The 19,825-nt window shown below is 49.0% G+C and overlaps 1 protein-coding gene across 29 annotated transcripts in view; it reads right to left on the bottom strand.

The window, feature by feature from the left end:
- Positions 1 to 11,288, bottom strand: part of ADGRL3 (adhesion G protein-coupled receptor L3) — a 543,408-nt gene extending 532,120 nt beyond the window's left edge. For 12 of the 29 annotated variants that reach the window (XM_028711325.2, XM_028711331.2, XM_028711326.2 and 9 more), the window contains exon 1: positions 10,717 to 11,286. The gene's annotated coding sequence lies outside the window, so the exon portion shown is untranslated. Of the gene's footprint in view, positions 1 to 10,357; positions 10,459 to 10,716 lie in introns of those variants that run through there. The other 17 variants (XM_028711329.2, XM_077921368.1, XM_028711318.2 and 14 more) reach the window with 4 other exon arrangements.
- Between the last annotated feature and the right edge of the window lie 8,537 nt (positions 11,289 to 19,825).

The following is a 19,825-nucleotide window of genomic DNA, read 5'->3' on the forward strand; positions in this document are numbered from 1 at the left end:
AAGCCTGTTCTAAACTGATATGCATGTAGGAGGGATTCTAACAGATTGCTTATGATCTTCCAAAACCATTATTTTGTAGGATCATCTGAACTGAAGCTTAGCCATAACTCATTACTACTCTTGTGGAAAGTAAGGAAATGTCACCCATTTAATGGAAGTAGATTAATCTATTAAAACTCATATAATTTAATCCATCAGTTCGGGATTCAACGTTCTGACTGCTGATTACAAGGCATGTTGTGCTAAGCAAGGGTGAAAATAATGGTTGGGAATATGAAACCCGGTGCAACAGTTGCACTAGCAGAAGCTTGTTGTGCAATAGGAAGTGTCAGGTCTACAGTGATGTGTTGCGCTACCAGCCACAAGATCCATGCTGGCTTCCTGCACTTTTCTCTTGTGCAAGCCATCCCACTAGCACAGCTTGTACACGGCTGTGGGAATTAGTGCTACAGTGAATTCCCCCCCAATAATTCCAAGCATGTGTTCTTTGTTTCTGAAGTTGTACGTCAAAATAAGCAGCATATGTAGAATGTGTCAGAGAGAGAAAAATCATATTGGCACAGGCATTATCTCACGGATGGGAACACCTCCGTCAGTACCAGGGTTATACTTCCACGGCTAGAAGCTGTCAGGGTCACGCTCCAATAGGGGGTAGGACTAGACTCCAAACTGGGCAGGCCCAGGCACCATAGAATCATAGAGTTGGAAGAGACCACAAGGGCCATCGAGTCCAACCCCCTGCCAAGCAGGAAACACCATCAGAGCACTCCTGACATATGGTTGTCAAGCCTCTGCTTAAAGACCTTCAAAGAAGGAGACTCCACCACACTCCTTGGCAGCAAATTCCACTGTCAAACAGCTCTTACTCTTACACCAGAGGCATACCTAGGCTCCCTCGCAACCTTGGCAAGGAGATGTATTGGTGCCTCGCATCCCTTGCAAAGCAGCGGCCTGAGGATTGCACAGATGGGCTTGTGGGCTCCTAGCCAGAGTAGAGAGGCGAGATATTTATGTTCCTGGTACACCCCTGCCAGGGACACAACTGCCACACACTAATCCAGGCAGATCACCTGGGAGGGGATTTTATTCATTCCCATGACCATGGCATGCATTAGGCCAGGGGTTGGCAAGGTTTACCTCTCCTGGGCCGGTTCACTCCAGCAGAGCCCCCTCCATGGGCTGGATCCTGAGTGCATATGAGCACACGCGCCTGCGATTTCCGGCGTCTGCACAGATGCGATTTCCAGCGCCGCGGAAGCGAGTCCCCACGCTGCACTGCGCTGGCAGGGACTTGCCGAGTGGGCGGCTCGTTTCGGGGGTGGCTCATGGGCCGGTTAAATGGCCCACGTGGGCTGCTTGCGGCCCATGGGCCTTAGGTTGCCGACCCCTCCCCACTCATCAGCCGAGTGGCGCAGATCAGCCATGGGGAGATAGCTGTAATGGGGATGAAAAGAAGTCACCCACCTTCATCAGCTGAATTTCCTTTCCAGTAATCATCTGACACAAGGTGGGTGGGCAGATATCTTCAACTCCATTCTGGCATGTTGGATGAGAAGGTTTAAGACTCCCCACCCAGCATACCAAAGTGAAGGTGTAAATCAGGCCTTACCCACTCCACTGTGGCTTGTACAAACCAGCCAAGGAGCAGGGAGGACATATTTTCACCCCTATCCTGGTTTGTGGCAGACCTGGTAAGGAAGTCTGGGGGGAGGGGGCTTTGCTTGTGTGGTGGTCCAGGGGGGAGGTTACCGTGGGGCGAGGTCCAGGACCTGAGTCGAGGGTCGGCAGACAGTCCTCCACGGGCGAAGCGGGGTCCACAGCGAGGAGCCAGGCAAGGACAGGGGGAAACAGGACTGGATGCTGGCCGAAACAGCTCTTCAACGACGTTGCTCCCGCAACCTGGGACCGGGCTGACTGGCCTTTATCTTCTCTGAGGCCAGGGGTGGTCCCGTCCCCCAGGAGACCCGCCTCTCCTGGCCTTAAGGCGAGCACTCCTCCTGGGAGAAACCAGTTCCCTCCGCCTCTCTGCCCTGAGCCTCTGCAGTTCAGGAGAGGCTGAAGGGTTACTGGGCCCAAGGGGAGACTCACCTGTAGGCACTGAGTCCTCAACCACCTCTGGGGCCAGAGTGGATTCACCTGGTGCCTGCTCCTGAGGATCCGGCACAGGTGCAGGTGCTTCAGAATCAAGGCCCTGCCCCAGTTCTGCCGGCCCTGGAGGCGGGGACTCCTGTGCAGGCTGGGATTCCTCCGGTTCAGCCTCTGAATCGGATTCCCAGGCCATCACAGCTTGAGAGGTTGAATTGGCTGGATTCAACTCATGGACTAGAATTTCCCCAAGGGATATTCCTCTTAAGCATTATTTTTTTGAATTGTTTTCACAAACATTTATATTGAAAATAGCATTAAAAAAACAACAACTGCTGTGCTTTTAATTGGGGGAGGGGTCATTTTTTGTGTGTGTCAATTAAAGGATTTTCTTTTAATCTGTCAGGTGTAGTTCTAATGGAAATTCTAATGGAAATGCATATCTATGTCCTTGTAATGCCAATACATCTGCACATTGTATGCTCACTAATCCGCTATTAATTTTAAGATCCGGATCCACCCATCAGTTAAAACACAAGTTTAAGAGCATCTTGACCTGTTGATGTTAACGGTTTGGAATTAAGTCAATTCATTGGGTCTTTATAACTGCTTTCAAACACATCAGGATTAACATTTGTCAGCTTTCCTAGCTGAGTCCATTTCAACTGCAGACAAACACATGGGTATCATACAGATTAAGACCCTCATCTGTATTCAAATGTTTAATTGCGCTCACAGTGTAATTTAGCCCCACAAATAATAACTCAAGTAGACAAGAAAACTGTTTTGAGTATCTTGTTTTTCGGTATAGAAATTAATTAGTCTTTTGGAGGTATATATAAATGATTTATACAAAAACACATAGATACTACAATGAAGAATCTTTCCTTAGCTCTACTACCCTTTAGATCTTTGTGTTGCTCACAAAAAAAGTTTTAGCGAGCTACATTTAAAAAGCAATTTTTTTCAACCATCCTAGACAGTCAAGTGCCCCCTCTTACATAAGAGAAATTTAACATTTTTATTTCCTGAAGTGAAGCATTTACCCTGTTACTCAATTACTTCAGCACATTTATTAAGCACACCTTAAAGCATAATTTCAAATTGTCTTAATACTTTCTTTGTAAAGCCTATTAAGCTGGATGAAGACTACTCTGAGTCGCTCACTAAGTGATATTAAAAAATCTGCACTCCACCTATAAGCACCCTGCAAATTCCAAAATCCTAGCTCTTGCCATTGTCTTGAGTCCATAGTAGAACTGCCTGCTTGCCAAGTCACATTGCTCCCTCACATGTGCAAAATACAGTTGCTTTTAAAAGAAAATCAATATTTCCCATTCATTCCTTAAACCATCAGCCAACATACATGGGGTTGGCCATTAGACACATGCTCAGAGGAACATCACAGAAGAGCCCGAATCGGAGCCTGAGAAAGACTCTCCAATGGCAACCTCTTTCATCAGGTATTCAAAGGCCAAGATGACAGATGGAATTCCTTGGGAATTCCATATGATTATGTGGAAAAGTCCTGTTCTAATATCAAATGGGCCTCCTCTTTGGTTCAATATCTCATGGAGTAACAACTTATTCCATGCTTCTACATTTTAGGTGGGGACGCGGGTGGCGCTGTGGGTTAAACCACAGAGCCTAGGACTTGCCGATCAGAAGGTCGGCGGTTCGAATCCCCGCGACGGGGTGAGCTCCCGTTGCTCGGTCCCAGCTCCTGCCAACCTAGCAGTTCGAAAGCACGCCAAAGTGCAAGTAGATAAATAGGTACCGCTCCGGCGGGAAGGTAAACGGCATTTCCGTGCGCTGCTCTGGTTCGCCAGAAGCGGCTTAGTCATGCTGGCCACATGACCCGGAAGCTGTACGCCAGCTCCCTCAGCCAATAAAGCGAGATGAGCGCTGCAACCCCAGAGTCAGCCATGACTGGACCTAACGGTCAGGGGTCCCTTTATCTTTACCTTTACATTTTAGATGAGACATTGGGATTCTCTTGCCTTACCCTTACTGGAACAAAGTCACCATGACAATTTGTGGCATAGGGGCCTCTTATAACCATCTGACCACATGTGATGAGATTTTTATTACCAGGCAGCCAGAATTTAGTTTCAGAAGCATGGCAGTAGTTACTTAAACTGAGTAACTGGAAGCTACAGGTGACCACATAGGTAAGGTAATCCAAGTCACAAGTTATTTACTGAAACCATGCTTCGGCAGATACAAGAAAACAAAGATTCTAAAATGGAGTGTGTACTAGAATGCCCTTGGTCTTTGACACCAACTTGAGTACGACTTACGTCATTCAGGCAGTTGTGCTTTCCGGACCCCAGGAATCTTGAGGTCAGTCACTAAGCTGGAACATGATGCGCAGTGGGCAGAAGACATTGTTCTGTTGACCAGTCATGGGTAGAAGGGCAGGTCTCTAGCATGTTTATAGCAGGCCTAGCCATCCCATTGATGGCTTTTGAATTATGGTGCTGGAGGAGACTCTTGAGAGTCCCATGGACTGCAAGAAGATCAAACCTCTCCATTCTGAAGAAAATCAGCCCTGAAGGACAGATCCTGAAGCTGAGGCTCCAAGACTTTGGCCACCTCATGAGAAGAGAAGACTCCCTGGAAAAGACCCTGATGCTGGGAAAGATGGAGGGCGCAAGGAGAAGGGGACGACAGAGGACGAGATGGTTGGACAGTGTTCTCGAAGCTACCAGCATGAGTTTGACCAAACTGCGGGAGGCAGTGGAAGACAGGAGTGCCTGGTGTGCTAAACGACAACAATAAGCCATCCCAAAGGCCTTGGACCACCTGTCAGTCACCCTTCTTCACTCTGTGCTTGAAGAAGTCCTCAACGCCACCTTAAAATGTTCTTAATTTTCTGTGGTTAGAAAGGCAACACAAAAGGCCTTGAGCATTCCAAATTTTAGGTACCAGCATAAAAATCTCTCCAAGGCTGGGTGACCAAGTGCTTGGGATTTTCCAAGTCATGTAATGTTGAATGTGTATGAATAAATATTTTATTATACAGACACCCTTCTTACCAGCTCTGATAGGTTACAACTGGCTTTTATAAAGCCCAAATGATCGAAATGTTAATGTAATACAGGAGATTTATCAAAACTAAAATTTGGCATGGAGTATCTGCATGTTAATGACATACTGGCTAAATATCATACAAATTAAGAAATGGCCAATATATCACCATTTGATTTGTTACAACAAGTCTCGTATTTGGCAAATATCTGCTGCTTACTCATATGTTAGGGTTTTTGCACCTCTATTTGAAAAACAGGAGGGGGTTTTTAGCCTCTTTAAAAGCCCCCCCCCCAAAAAAATAAGTAAAACACAGGAGTCTCCCTCTTACTCTTTATGAACAACTGTGGTGTCTTTATGAAGTTATTAGCTTTAAGATTTCCCCTTTAACGAAGCAGTGCCTGGTTGCACTTTCCTGGGTTCCTGAGAAGGAAGCTGCTAGCTAGCAAGTAGGCAGCAAAGATTTACCATACAATCCTAGTATGTCTTCTCAAAACTAAGTCCCCCTGAGATCTGTGGCACTTACTCCCTGGAAAGCATGCATAGGATTGCAACCTTAGCAGCTAGGTTAAGACACATAGTGGACTTCCAACTTCAATAGACATTTCTTCTATTATTATTATTATTATTATTATTATTATTATTATTATTATTATGCCACCCACCTGACTGGGCTCCCCCAGCCACTCTGGGTGGCTTCCAACAAATTAAAACACAATACGACATCAAACATTAAAAACTTCAGGTCAATTTCAGGTCAAAAGTGAGAGGTGCCCATGGCAATCGATGAACAAATCCAATACTTTAGCATATCTGATCAGGCACCGGCATGTCCAGCCACCGGACAAAAGAGAACGGCAAATAAGTACAGCTTTTCATTCCCTTTCTAACTCAGGTCTCATTTCAAGCATAAAACATAATTTTAAATAAGTTTTAGAACGTTTGAGAGTACAGTGTTTCTGCATGAAAGGGCCATAGCAACAGGGACACTGCATTTTGACAGACTGCATCAGGGATGGCGAACTTCTTAGCCAAGCAGGCCACAAGTTCCTTAGCGTCAGACAGTGCCACTCCAGTGTGCCCAACCCTCTATGTTCGGATGCAAATTTGCCTCTGGTCTACTGAGCTGTGAAACAAGCAAGTCAATAGCACAGGAGAAACAGTTTGAGGTGCAGACCTAAACCTGCTCCTGCCTAAAAGTGCCAAAAAAACTGTCGCTGCCATAATGCAGTGCCATTTATGGTAAGGTAAAGGTAAAGGTACCCCTGCCTGTACAGGCCAGTCGTGTCCGACTCTGGGGTTGCGCGCCCATCTCGCTTAAGAGGCCGGGGGCCAGCGCTGTCCGCAGACACTTCCGGGTCACGTGGCCAGCGTGACAAAGCTGCATCTGGCGAGACAGCGCAGCACACGGAAACGCCGTTTACCTTCCCGCTAGTAAGCGGTCCCTATTTATCTACTTGCACCCGGGGGTGCTTTCAAACTGCTAGGTTGGCAGGCGCTGGGACCGAGCAACGGGAGCGCACCCCGCCGCAAGGATTCGAACCGCCAACCTGACGATCGGCAAGCCCTAGGCGCTGAGGTTTTACCCACAGCGCCACCCGCGTCCCTGCCATTTATGGTACCTGTGCTATAAAGATGGCCACCTATGAAATACACACTGGGCCTATTATATAACACTTATTTTCACCCTCACAGATATTACCTACTATTAAGTGATTGCAGAAACTGCAACAAGGATACATGATATCACTAAAGGACTGTTTCCAACATTATCACGTTGAGAAAGGAAGTTAAACCAGTAGTCTGAGGAGTTCAAAGGAGCACAAGGAAATATTCTGAAAACAAGATGCAGACATCTCTTCTCCAGGCCTACTGACAACAATTGCAGCAACCAGTGGCTTCAGCAAGAGCAACCCAACAGCAGCAACAACAGACTTTCCTCTATGAAATGACTGGTTCCCAATATGTTGTGTGAAATTGTGTGCACACGTATTCTGTAATTATGTGACAACTCCCTCCCCAAACAGTGAGACCCTCTGTCACTTCTATCTGCCTCAGTAAATTAGCAGATCTACAAAAATTCAAGAGCTTTGTAAGTAGAGCTATTGTATTTCCAAAGAAAATCACTTATTCCCAGGTACAGGTAGATTTACAGAGCACAAAACCTTTGTCAGAAACTGCAATTACCCTGCAGAGATTCAGCTGCTACAAAGCACTGAAGAACAAAGATAAAGAGATCAAAAATTGGTACACCTTCCCCTTTTCCGCTCTCTTAGCCCCCCAAACAACCTCCGTGGCAGTTCCCTCGAACAGAAATAGGGGTGCAGTGAGGGAATATAGGAGTGCAGCTCCAGGACCTTCCCCCCAACCAGAGCAGGAGTTGTGGTAACATCTGCTAGAGTACCAGAGTAAATGATAGAGGCTCCTTACAGTGGGAAGTGCATCAGCTGATAATGAGGCTTTCATGTTTATTTGTGACAGATTAGCATAAGATAAGTCAGAAAATGAGGAAAACAATCAAGCAGAGGATGTAGACATCTGTCCTTTTCTTTCAAGGGGTCCCTACTTCACACTAACCGTTGAAATGGTAGCATTTCTCTGCAAGAAAGGCTGCATTTCAGCTGGCTGAAGATCTCTCTGTGTTGTTCAAGTTAAACCTATACATTCGGAGGGAAGAACCGCTGAGTTCTGTGGAATTTACGCCCAGGTAATTATGCCTAGGATTGTATTTTTAGGTTAGGTGGTATAATTATTATTATTATTATTAATTGTTTAATACAAAGACAGTCTCTAAGCAACTTGGAAAAATAATAAAAAATACAGAGTTAAAAACAGCAATCAATACATTAACAACTTCAAGAATCTCATCAGCAACAGTAAAACATCAACAGCATACCAGCATTGATATCCCGTTACAATGCGCCAAATGCCTGAGGAAAGTGGATGATCTTAACTTGTTGCCAAATAGTTGTTAAAACCGGTGCCCAGCAGGCCTCACTTGGGTATGCTATGCCATCTACTCCTCCTATTTGATATGCATGCATAATATGATGGGTCAACACAACTACCAGCAATTGTTGACTCTCCTGGGGGAATGGCAACCGAGGAGGGGGAGTTGTCACAATGAGCTCATGCACTTCCAAATTTACCATGACACCACTGAACAGGAAATCAATTCCACTGTAATACCTTGCTTGCCGTTCAGAATCTAAAGAGAACCAGAGCCATAACTATCAGTATTTACACCTAAGCACATCTCAACTTCAAGGAGGGGTTTGTTTGTGGCTGTTAGTGCAACCGGTTCCACGTCACCAATATCCGTTATGTGACTGAGGTCTGGGCTGCATCCTGCTAGTGGGCTCCACTACAAACACCAACTCCAAAGGCTACACACACATAACAGGGACAGAAAGTCTGCACATTATAATTCTTTGTCGCTATACAGTGCAACACCTGATAGGCATCATCTTGATGACATCATGGCCTGTGGAACATGCAAGCACTATGAGATACAGCCTGTTAAGAAACAAAGGACGTGGATCAAATCTCATTTTTTCCAGACACCCTGAATGTACTTCCAGGGTGGATTTCCTATTACTCAGTAGAGAAATGCCACTCTGTGACCCCGGAGAGTTAGAAACATCAGAATGCAACCTCACAAAAAAGCTGACTTCTGCTTCAGATCATCATTATCTCAGATGGCTTTGTAGGCAAAACCCATCTGAGCGGTGCTAAATTGCCCACATTTTCAGATGAAATGTCACACATCTTTATAAACTGAAGTATCAGAGCTCTTTCAGTTTTTTAAAACACAATTAATTTTAATTAGCAGGAATTAGTAGGCCAGGGTTTTTTCTCTCTTTTTTTTAATTAAAAAACACCAAAAAGTGCCACACAATGGCACTCTGATGTTCATAAATGATCTGCATTTGTGCAGTCACCTCTTCCTCCTTTTAACAGGATGCAACACAATAGAGTTCCTTTGAGTATGCTAAGCTAAATAAAGGAATAACGTTCATAACAAACAACAAAACAGCAGCAGCTGAAGCCACAGGAGAGGGATTGCATCACCTCAGTGATAGTAACACAGTGGAGACAGATATGTGAGAACAGTTCGCTTGCCTTAAGAAAACATAATGGGTTTGAAACACAGTGCCCACAACTCTCTTTTATAATCAGTCTTTGGCCCCGAAAAATGGCCTTTCTTGCTTGGCTTCCATCTGAAGAAGCAATCTGTGCTAAAGGGCAGAGAGACACATACATGCACACCTGATGGAGCACTTTGCGAAAGGCTTCTTTAACAAGAACTACAATATTTCCGCCCTTTACACACCCAAACATCTGTAAGTGTCACTCGGCCGGCCTCTGGCCATCCTTTCAAAGCAGCTAATTGCAGGAAAGGGCACAAAGTATGGAGGGCAAGGATGCCAGCCGGTCTCAGCGCCAGCAGATCTCCTCTGTGGGACATGGATGCCCTGACGGTTACAGCCAGAGGCTTGGCTCACCTTCCACCAATCCACATTTGTCCCCGGTTAACAAACCCCGCAGAGAGGAATTGCGTGAAGCACCCCAACCCTGAGACAGGGTCTTTGCAACTGGAGAGTGGGGGGGGGGGAGAATCTAAACATCTGGGCCAAAGCATCCTTATGGCGGAGAGAGAGAAAAAGAAGAAGCCGTTGCTATTGGCGACATTGAACTCCCGCCTGCTAATGAGAACAAAATGCCAGGTAGGGCCAAGACTTAGGGCGCTGCAAGGCGGGCTCCATTAGCAGCCTTTGAAGGAGCGGGGGGGGGGGGGCCGGGAGAGGGGGGGCTGCCTCTTGAAAGCAGGGACCCTCGTGGCCCAAATGGCCCAGCAAACCAAGCCGAGGGAAGGCTGCATACCCAAGGCAAGATCCCCATCCATCCATCCATCCATCCGTTGAGCAAAGGGGAGGAAGGACACCTCCCCTTTGCATCCACAGAGCGCTTTTCCCTTGTCCTCCCCTCTTGCCCACCCCCCCCATATTAAGGGGGGGGGGGAGGAAGCCTAATTTCCTCTCCATCCTCCTCCCCGCTTCAAAAGATGGAACCGCTCAACGTACCTGCTACCCAAAGATGGGGGGGTAGAGGCAGCGAGATGCCATCCTCTTTCCGTGGCATGGCCGCCCTCCCCCCCCCTACCCGTAGCACACAACGGTGTCCCCCCCCGCGCCCGGCCGCCGCGATCCTTAAACCCAGCAAGCCGGAGCCTCGGCGTTACCTGCCGCCAGCGAGGACCAGGCTGCTGCCGCTGCTGCTTCTTCTTCTGCCTCCGCCGCCGCCGCTGCTGCAGCGGAAGGGGGGCGCCCCTCGCTCAGCCCGCGCATCCCTCGCCCGCCGCCGGCAGCTCCCCCTCCTCGCCTCCTCGCTCAGCGCCGCCGCCGAGGATGCCGCCCAGACCCCCCAGCGCCCAGGGCCATTTCCCGGGGAGGCTCCTCTGGAAACATGCCCCGCGCAGGAGGAGGAGGCGGAGGAGGCGGAGGCGGAGGAGGCGGCTCCGGGATGCTCAACACAACACGCAACGCACAACACCCACCCCGCCGCCCCCGCGGGAGAGAAGGGAGAAAGGCTGGGGCTCACCTTGGCGCTGCGTCCGGAGAAGCCAGTCCCGAGGAGGAGGAGGAGGAGGAGATGCTGCCGCCGCCGCCGTGCGCCCCCAGCACCGGGAGAGAGGCCGGCGGGCCGTGCTTCCTTCCTCGGCCGGGCTCCCCGCCGCCGCCGCCACCGCCAGCCTTGCGCCCGAGCGCGCGCGCGCCCCCCGCCGCTGCGGCTGCGCTCCGCTCACTGCGCGCAGGAGGAGCAGCCGCCGCTGCAGCAGCACCGCCGACGCCGCCACCGACGCCCGGCCCGGCACGGGCAGCCTCCGCACCCCGACGCCGCCGCCACCGCCGCCGCCGCCATCCCCTCGGCCCAGCCCCGGGCGGCGGCTGCTGCTTCTGCCGACTGGACAGGGAGGAGAGCTCCGAGGGGCCTCGACGCGCCCTGCGCTCCCCAAAAGCCTCCGAGAGGGTCTCCCGGCGGAAGGGGCGCCGCTGGCTCCGGCGCAAGTCGCAGCGGGCGAGGACGGAGCGCGGCTGGAAGCCCCCAGACCCGGCCGGGAGGAGGAGGAGAGGCGCTGGCCAAGCCCGGATCGGGAGCGCCTCGGTGCGCGGGCTCCACCTACAGCCCAAGGAGAGGAGGGGGCGGGGAGGCGCCCGAGGGGAGGGGGCTTCGGCTGCCTCGGCCCGCGGGGGCTCCCCAAAGAGGGCGGGGGGGGGCTCCTGCTGAGCCTTTCGGGGGGGGTCTCGCTCGGGAGCCCCCAGCCCTGTTTGACCAGCTTGGACCCCTCGGCCCCGTTTTCTCTCCGGTTCCGTCCAGGAATCCTTTCCCATTCCCTCCCCCCAACATGACGCCCTCCCCACTTCTCTGGGTGCCTCTATTCTGCTCCTGTGGGACTCACTGCTCTTAGGGGGAGATGGCGCATCCATTTCCATGAGACCTACAGTTGCCAGGGCAATCTAGAGCAGAAGCTCTCCAACTCCAATACAGTGGTACCTCGGGTTACAGACGCTTCGGGTTACAGACTCCGCTAACAGAGAAGTGGTACTTCAGGTTAAGAACTTTGCTTCAGGATGAGAACAGAAATCGCGCGGTGGCAGCCATTGGCGTAGCGTGGGTTGTCAACACCCGGGGCAAGGCAAGTAATTTGCGCCCCCTAACCCGTGGATTTGCCCTAACCCCAGATGTTGCGCCCGGTGCGGCCGGCCCCCCCTGCACCCCCCACGCTACGCCACTGGTGGCAGCACAGCAGCAGCAGGAGGAGGCCCCATTAGCTAAAGTGGTGCTTCAGGTTAAGAAGAATTTCAGGTTAAGAACGGAGCCAGTGTGGTGTAGTGGTTCAGAGCGGTGGTCTCGTAATCTGGGGAACCGGGTTCGCGTCTCCGCTCCTCCACCTGCAGCTGCTGGGTGACCTTGGGCCAGTCACACTTCTCTGAAGTCTCCCAGCCCCACTCACCCCACAGAGGGTTTGTTGTGGGGGAGGAAGGGAAAGGAAAATGTTAGCCGCTTTGAGACTCCTGAAGGGGAGTGAAAGGCGGGTATCAAATCCAAACTCTTCTTCTTCTTCTTCTTCTTCTTCTTCTTCTTCTTCTTCTTCTTCTTCTTCTTCTCTGGAACGAATTAAGTACTGAACCCAAGGTACCACTGTACATCACTCTGCCAGTTTATCCATCATTTCTTTGTATTTACATTCCACTTTTTCTCCAAAGAGCTCAAGGGGGTGTACATCATCCCCCCCATTTAATCTCCGCAACAACCCTGTGATGAAGGTTAGACAGGCAGCGACTGACCCCCAAGCCCCCCCAATGAGCTTCATGGCAGAGTGGGAGTTTGAACTTCTCCTCGCCCATATCCTAGTCCAGGGCCAGCAAACTTTTCCAGCAGGGGGCTGGTCCACTGTCCTGCAGACCTTGTGGGGGGCCCGACTATATTTTGGGAAAATAAATAAATGCACGAATTCCTATGCCCCACAAATAACCCAGAGATGCCTTTTAAATAAAAGGACACATTCTACTCATGTAAAAACACGCTGATTCCCAGACCATCCGGGGGCCGGATTGAGAAGGCGATTGGGCCAGATTTGGCCCCCAGGCCTCAGTTTGCCTACGCATGTCCTAGTCTGACACTCTAACCATTACACCACATGAGCTCCTGTCATACACAGGTCTGCTGAAAGTCAATAATATGTTTATGTGGCCCTGTGTTTGATTAATTCCCCCACCCAACAATGGAGACGCAGGCCAAGTTGACCAGGGCTGGATTTATCAACCAAGCTAATGAGAGATCCTCGTAGAAGGACTGTGATTTTCACAATATGGCACAGGTGCCATGTCTACTTATTTTTGTCTAAAAGTGATTACTTAGAGAATATCAATTATATTTGATCCTTTACAGACCCACATGTGTGGGTTAGCACAAAAGGAAAACTGCTTGTGCCTGTTTATAATAATAATAATAATAATTTATTATTTATACCCCGCCCATCTGGCTGAGTTTCCCCAGCCACTCTGGGCGGCTCCCAATCAGTGTTAAAAACAGTACAGTGTTACATATTAAAAACTTCCCTGAACAGGGCTGCCTTAAGATGTCTTCTGAATGTCAGGTAATTATTTATCTCTTTGACATCTCGTGGGAGGGCAGGCGCCACTACCGAGAAGGCCCTCTGTCTGGTTCCCTGTAGCCTCACTTCTCGCAATGAGGGAAGCGCCAGAAGGCCCTCGGGGCTGGATCTCAGTGTCCGGGCTGAACGATGGGGGTGGAGACGCTCCTTCAGGTATACAGGACCTGTTTAGGGCTTTAAAGGTCAGCACCAACACTTTGAATCGTGCTCGGAAACGTACTGGGAGCCAATGCAGATCTCTCAGAACCGGTGTTATGTGGTCCCGGCGGCCACTCCCAGTCACCATTCTAGCTGCCGCATTCTGGATGAATTGCAGTTTCCGGGTCACCTTCAAAGGTAGCCCCACATTGAGCGCTTTGCAGTAGTCCAAGCGTGAGATAACTAGAGCATGCACCACTCTGGCGAGACAGTTCGCGGGCAGGTAGGGTCTCATCCTGCGTACCAGGTGGAGTTGGTAGACAGCTGCCCTGGACACAGAGTTAACCTGCACCTCCATGGACAGCTGTGAGTCCAAAATGACTCCCAGGCTGTTTTGTTAAAAAACAAAACAAAACTCGGAGCTCACACATGAAGAGCCCCAGTAGCCGAGTTAAAATCTAATCTTTAGGCAGATTTAGTGGAGCATAGGAATAGGTTTTTTTTTAACGTTTTCCAGCTCCTTAAGAAAGCTGGCCCCCTTTCCCCCTATTTCAATAAAAGAGCCCACAGACTGTGAGGTAAGTTTAGAATGATTTACTCACAGCAGCTAGTCTCAGACTTGCATTTTCCTTAGGAGGAACAATAAAATGCTGGTAAATGTTCTTAGTTGAAAGATATACAGCAAGGCAGCCTCAGATACATATCTGAGGCTGAAAGCTAATTTAAGGCATATCTGCCTCCATCCTGTACAGTGTGAGAGGGAAAGGAACAGGAAACAAGCCTTACTTCCTCTCTTTGGAGAAGAGGGCATCTGACATCACAGAGCCTGCTATAGTAATTTTAAACTCTGTGGCCCTTAACTCATTTACATACTAACAAGCATTGTTAGCAGCATCTTAAAAAGCAGAGACATCACCTTGCCAACAAAGGTCCATATAGTAAAAGCTATGGTTTTCCCAGTAGTGATGTATGGAAGTGAGAGCTGGACCATCAAGAAGGCTGATCGCCGAAGAATGGATGCTTTTGAATTCTGGTGCTGGAGGAGACTCTTGAGAGTCCCTTGGACTACAAGAAGATCAAACCTCTCCATTCTGAAGGAAATCAGCCCTGAGTGCTCACTGGAAGGACAGATCCTGAAGCTGAGGCTCCAAGACTTTGGCCACCTCATGAGAAGAGAAGACTCCCTGGAAAAGACCCTGATGTTGGGAAAGATGGAGGGCACAAGGAGAAGGGGACGACAGAGGACGAGATGGCTGGACAGTGTTCTCGAAGGGACCAGCATGAGTTTGACCAAACTGCGGGAGGCAGTGGAAGACAGGAGTGCCTGGCGTGCTCTGGTCCAGGGGGTCACGAAGAGGCGGACACGACTAAATGACTAAACAACAACAACAACAACAAGCATTGTTAGGTTTGCTGCCAATATCCCACAAAAAATTTACTCACTAAAGAGGTATTTTCAGTGGTCTGGCCTAAGATCCATTTTTTCATGATGTGGTAGTGGTTTTGATGAGGCCAATGCTGAAGGGAATAAGAGTTTATTAAGTGACCAAGTGGCCAAGACTTCCATGAATTTTCAAGTGGATCATGAAAAAGGTTTGAGATGTGCCAGTCTACATTTTAGTCTTTTCATACCTACTTCTCATCTTTGACCAGTCTTCCACAGAGACTCCTGTACCATGCTGATACGTTTTCCTCCTCATTCTGTTTTTTTCTCCTTTTCCTTCACACTTAACTCCTTTCTCCTTCTGTTACCCACGCTTTCCCACTTCTGAAAATAGGCAAACAACTTAAAAGAAAATGGAAGCAGCATCAGTGCTGTGACTCCTAGTAGGTCAGGGTACATCTTAGTTGTGGGCCATGAGATTCGTTGGTTGAAGACCAACTTTCATGGATCATTTCTATAGTGCATAACTAGAGAACTCTACTCAAAAGTGACTGACTGCTAGCTAACCAATGGAATTCACTTCCACAAGATGTCCTGAATGTGGTGGCCACCAACTTGGAGGGCTTCTAAAGGGGACTGGACAAATTTATGGAGAGTAAGCTATACTCTGTGGCTTTCTAGTTGCAGTGGTTATGTTACAGATAGTATAAGAGGCAGAAGAAGCCAGTGAAAACATAATTCTGGATTCAATAGCCCTCTTGATCTGATCTTTTGTTTTTAAGGTCAGGCTAGAGTTCTTGCCATACAATCAGCTCTGGAGAACCATGTACTCTCGTTGTTGTTGTTTAGTCGTTTAGTCATGTCCGCCTCTTCGTGACCCCCTGGACTGGAGCATGCCAGGCACTCCTGTCTTCCACTGCCTCCCGCAGTTTGGTCAAACTCATGCTGGTAGCTTCGAGAACACTGTCCAACTACCTCGTCCTCTGTCGTCCCCTTCTCCTTGCGCCCTCCATCTTTCCCAACATCAGGGTCTTTTCCAGGGAGTCTTCTCTTCTCATGAGCTGGCCAAAGTCTTGGAGCCTCAGCTTCAGGATCTGTCCTTCCAGTGGGCCTCAGGGCTGATTTCCTTCAGAATGGAGAGGTTTGATCTTCTTGCAGTCCATGGGACTCTCAAGAGTCTCCTCCAGCACAATAATTCAAAAGCATCCATTTTTCGGCGATCAGCCTTCTTGATGGTCCAGCTCTCACTTCCATACATCACTACTGGGAAAACCATAGCTTTAACTATACAGACCTTTGTTGGCAAGGTGATGTCTCTGCTTTTTAAGATGCTGTCTGAAGCAGCAATTACAGTAGCAAAATGAAGGCAGGTTTACAACTAGTATCTAAGTTACAAAAGTACAAAATATATATGTACTCTCATTGCATCCCTCCAAATGCACAACTCCCTCACTGTTCACTGTGGTATCTTTCCTCTCCCTCTGACTGTGCCCTTCCTGCACAAAGTTCATACGTATTAATGGTTAGGCTATAGGGAGCTGTTGAAATATGGGTCTTTGGGCCATATCCAAACTCTGTCACGAGCACACACTCAGCTGCAAATGGGGATATATCTTGGAACTTCGCAGATCAGAGGGATAAATCTGGAAATTCATGATCAGAGGCAATGTGTTTGTGAGCACCAGTTTCTGGAAACCCCAGGAGGAGAGTGTGCTCTGGAGCTGAGCTGCTGCTTGCAGGTTTCCCAAAGGCAGCTGGTCAGCCACTGTGAGGACAGGACACTGCACTTTAGATGGGCCATTGGTTCACAGTAGGCTCTTCTTCAGAAGTGCAGGTCCTTGCATGATAGTCACAGCACTGTCTCTCACAGCCATGTTCCTTTCTGGATGGGCGGAAAGGAATAGAGAGAGAGAGAGAGGTGCTGCTTGCCCAAGGCTGCCTAGTGAACTTGCTGCAGAGGTGAAATTCAACCCATGAACAACTTGATTTGTAGCTGTGGCTTGTAGCTACCCTGTGACATAGTGCTGTGCTGAAACCTTTTCCTCCAGTTTATTGGGGGGGGGGAGTTTTCTTCCTCTGTGAAAGAGGCTTCTATTTGTCTGCCTCATTTACAGGGTACTTAAGAAGTCCTGTTCATGCCGAGTTGATCATGGGCGGTGTGTCTTTATTTCCATTTTCGCCAGCGCACCTCAATCCTTCCCCACTGCCTCCACTTGTCTTAAACTGCAGGAAGTCCAGAGGGACTGTCCACCAAGCATCTGAAATAGATGTGCTCACTCAATTTGTTTTTAGGGGAAGTTCGTCTTTTACCTTTAGAAATGTCTTCCTGTACTGATTTCTTTAAAAAATAAAATATTTCCACTTAAATAAAGTAACAGCGAACAGGAACCCGGTAGGCAGTCTTCCCACCTTTTTAGATTTACAGGAAAGTTTAAGGATGCCATGAAGTTTTCAGGAAGCATTAGGTACCCAGAAAGGCGACAGAGTGCAGATCACCTTCTGTTTCAACTTTTAAGTGCCTGCTGGATGCTTTCCCAGGCAACAAAGAATTCTTCTTTCCATAATAGTTTCATTTTTTTTAATAGTATGGTTTTATATATAATTGCCGTGAACTGCTCTGATACTTTTTATGAATAGGGGTATATAAATGGTTTTTTTTATAAATAAATAAGATAAATGCAACAGAAACCTCACACAACACTGATGAGGGTTTCACTGAAATCTCCGCTCGCCTATGATAATTTAAATTTCTTTTCTGTTTATGGAGAGAAATATTCATCCCTGCACAACTGATAAGGCAACACCATTTATCAAATGATAACGTTGCCTGCACAAGCTCGCTAAAGGCCTCTGAAGGCAACAAAAAAATGGGGGCTCTGTTTCTGTCATGTTGGCCCCATAGGCTACACCGGAGTCAACCACTGTGATGTGAAAAGCAATCCCACAAAAATTCAAGGCAGCTGTCATGGACTGGCTGGATGCCAAGGAGTGGTAGGAGGCACCATCTAGAGCAGTGTTCCCCAACCTTGGGCCTCCAGCTGTTTTTGGACTACAATTCCCATCATCCTTGACCACTGGTCTTGCTAGCGAGGGATGATGGGAGTTGTAGTCCAAAAACAGCTGGAGGCCCAAGGTTGGGGAACACTGATCTAGAGAACCCTTTCCCCCAGGGGAAGAAAGCTCAGAGCCAGGGGCTTGTTGGTGGCACAACAATGAGTAGTTAAGAGGGAGAAGAAGGGGTAGACTGGGAGGAGGAAGCTGAAGAGGTAGCAGGGTTTAGTGAGCAGCAATAGGCTGTGGTGGAGAGCAGTCCAGCATCAGGGGCAGAGGCAGAAGTGGAGGCAGGCTGCTGAAGAAGCCAGGGGGTCTGCCCCTCCTGCTGTGACCAGCTCCCCTCGCCCCTGGTCTCCCAGAGGAACACACAGAAAAATGAAGAAGGCGGAACAATGAGAGGCAAGACAAGGAAGCTTAATAATAATAATAATAATAATAATAATAATAATAATTTATTATTTATACCCCACCCATCTGGCTGGGCTTCCCCAGCCACTCTGGGCGGCTTCCAACAGAATATTAAAATACAATAGTTTATTAAGCATTAGAAGCTTCCCTAAACAGGGCTGCCTTCAGATGTCTTCTAAAAGCCTGGTAGTTGTTGTTCTCTTTGACATCTGGTGCGAGGGTGTTCCACAGGGAAGGCGCCACTACCGAGAAGGCCCTCTGCCTGGTTCCCTGTAACTTGGCTTCTCGCAGTGAGGGAACCGCCAGAACGCCCTTGGAGCTGGACCTGAGTGTCCGGGTAGAACGATGGGGGTGGAGACGCTCCTTCAGGTATACTGGGCCGAGGCCGTTTAGGGCTTTAAAGGTCAGCACCAACACTTTGAATTGTGCTCGGAAACGTACTGGGAGCCAATGTAGGTCTTTCAAGACCGGTGTTATGTGGTCTCTGCGGCCGCTCCCAGTCACCAGTCTAGCTGCTGCGTTCTGGATTAGTTGTAGTTTCCGGGTCACCTTCAAAGGTAGCCCCACGTAGAGCGCATTGCAGTAATCCAAGCGGGAGATAACCAGAGCATGCACCACTCTGGCGAGGCAGTCCTCAGGCAGATAGGGTCTCAGCCTGCGTACCAGATGGAGCTGGTAAACAACTGCCCTGGACACAGAATTGACCTGCGCCTCCATGGACAGCTGTGAGTCCAAAATGACTCCCAGGCTGCGCACCTGGTCCTTCACGGGCACAGTTACCCCATTCAGGACCAGGGAATCCTCCACACCTGCCCACCTCCTGTCCCCCAAAAACAGTACTTCTGTCTTGTCAGGATTCAACCTCAATCTGTTAGCCGCCATCCAACCTCCAACCGCCTCCAGGCACTCACACAGGACCTTCACTGCCTTCACTGGTTCTGATTTGAAAGAGAGGTAGAGCTGGGTATTATCCGCATACTGATGAACACCCAGCCCAAATCCCCTGATGATCTCTCCCAGCGGCTTCATGTAGATGTTGAAAAGCATGGGGGAGAGGACAGAACCCTGAGGCACCCCACAAGTGAGGAGCCAGGGGTCTGAACACTCATCCCCCACCACCACTTTCTGAACACGGCCCAGGAGGAAGGAGCGGAACCACCGTATAACAGTGCCCCCAGCTCCCAGCCCCTCAAGACGGTCCAGAAGGATGTTATAGTCGATGGTATCAAACGCCGCTGAGAGAACTAGGAAACAGCTCTCACCTTTGTCCCTAGCCCGCCGGAGATCATCAACCAGTGCGACCAAGGCAGTGGTTTATGCTGCTGAGGAAGGCTGCTGAGGAAGGAGCCTTAGAGAACGAGGGACCTTCAGTCCTCGCAACTGCCTCATTGGAGCAAGACCCACTGGGAAGAGGTGATGTGATCACTAAGCCTGTGCTGTTTTGGTTTCTTTGAATAAAGTGTTGATTTCACTGGCACTGGATGTTTTATTGCTGACCTGTGTCTGACTCCAGCTCCTGGCAGCAGCCTTACAAGGAACGGCCACCC

This window comes from Podarcis muralis, chromosome 17 (assembly GCF_964188315.1).
Source record: "Podarcis muralis chromosome 17, rPodMur119.hap1.1, whole genome shotgun sequence".
Taxonomy (NCBI): domain Eukaryota; kingdom Metazoa; phylum Chordata; class Lepidosauria; order Squamata; family Lacertidae; genus Podarcis; species Podarcis muralis.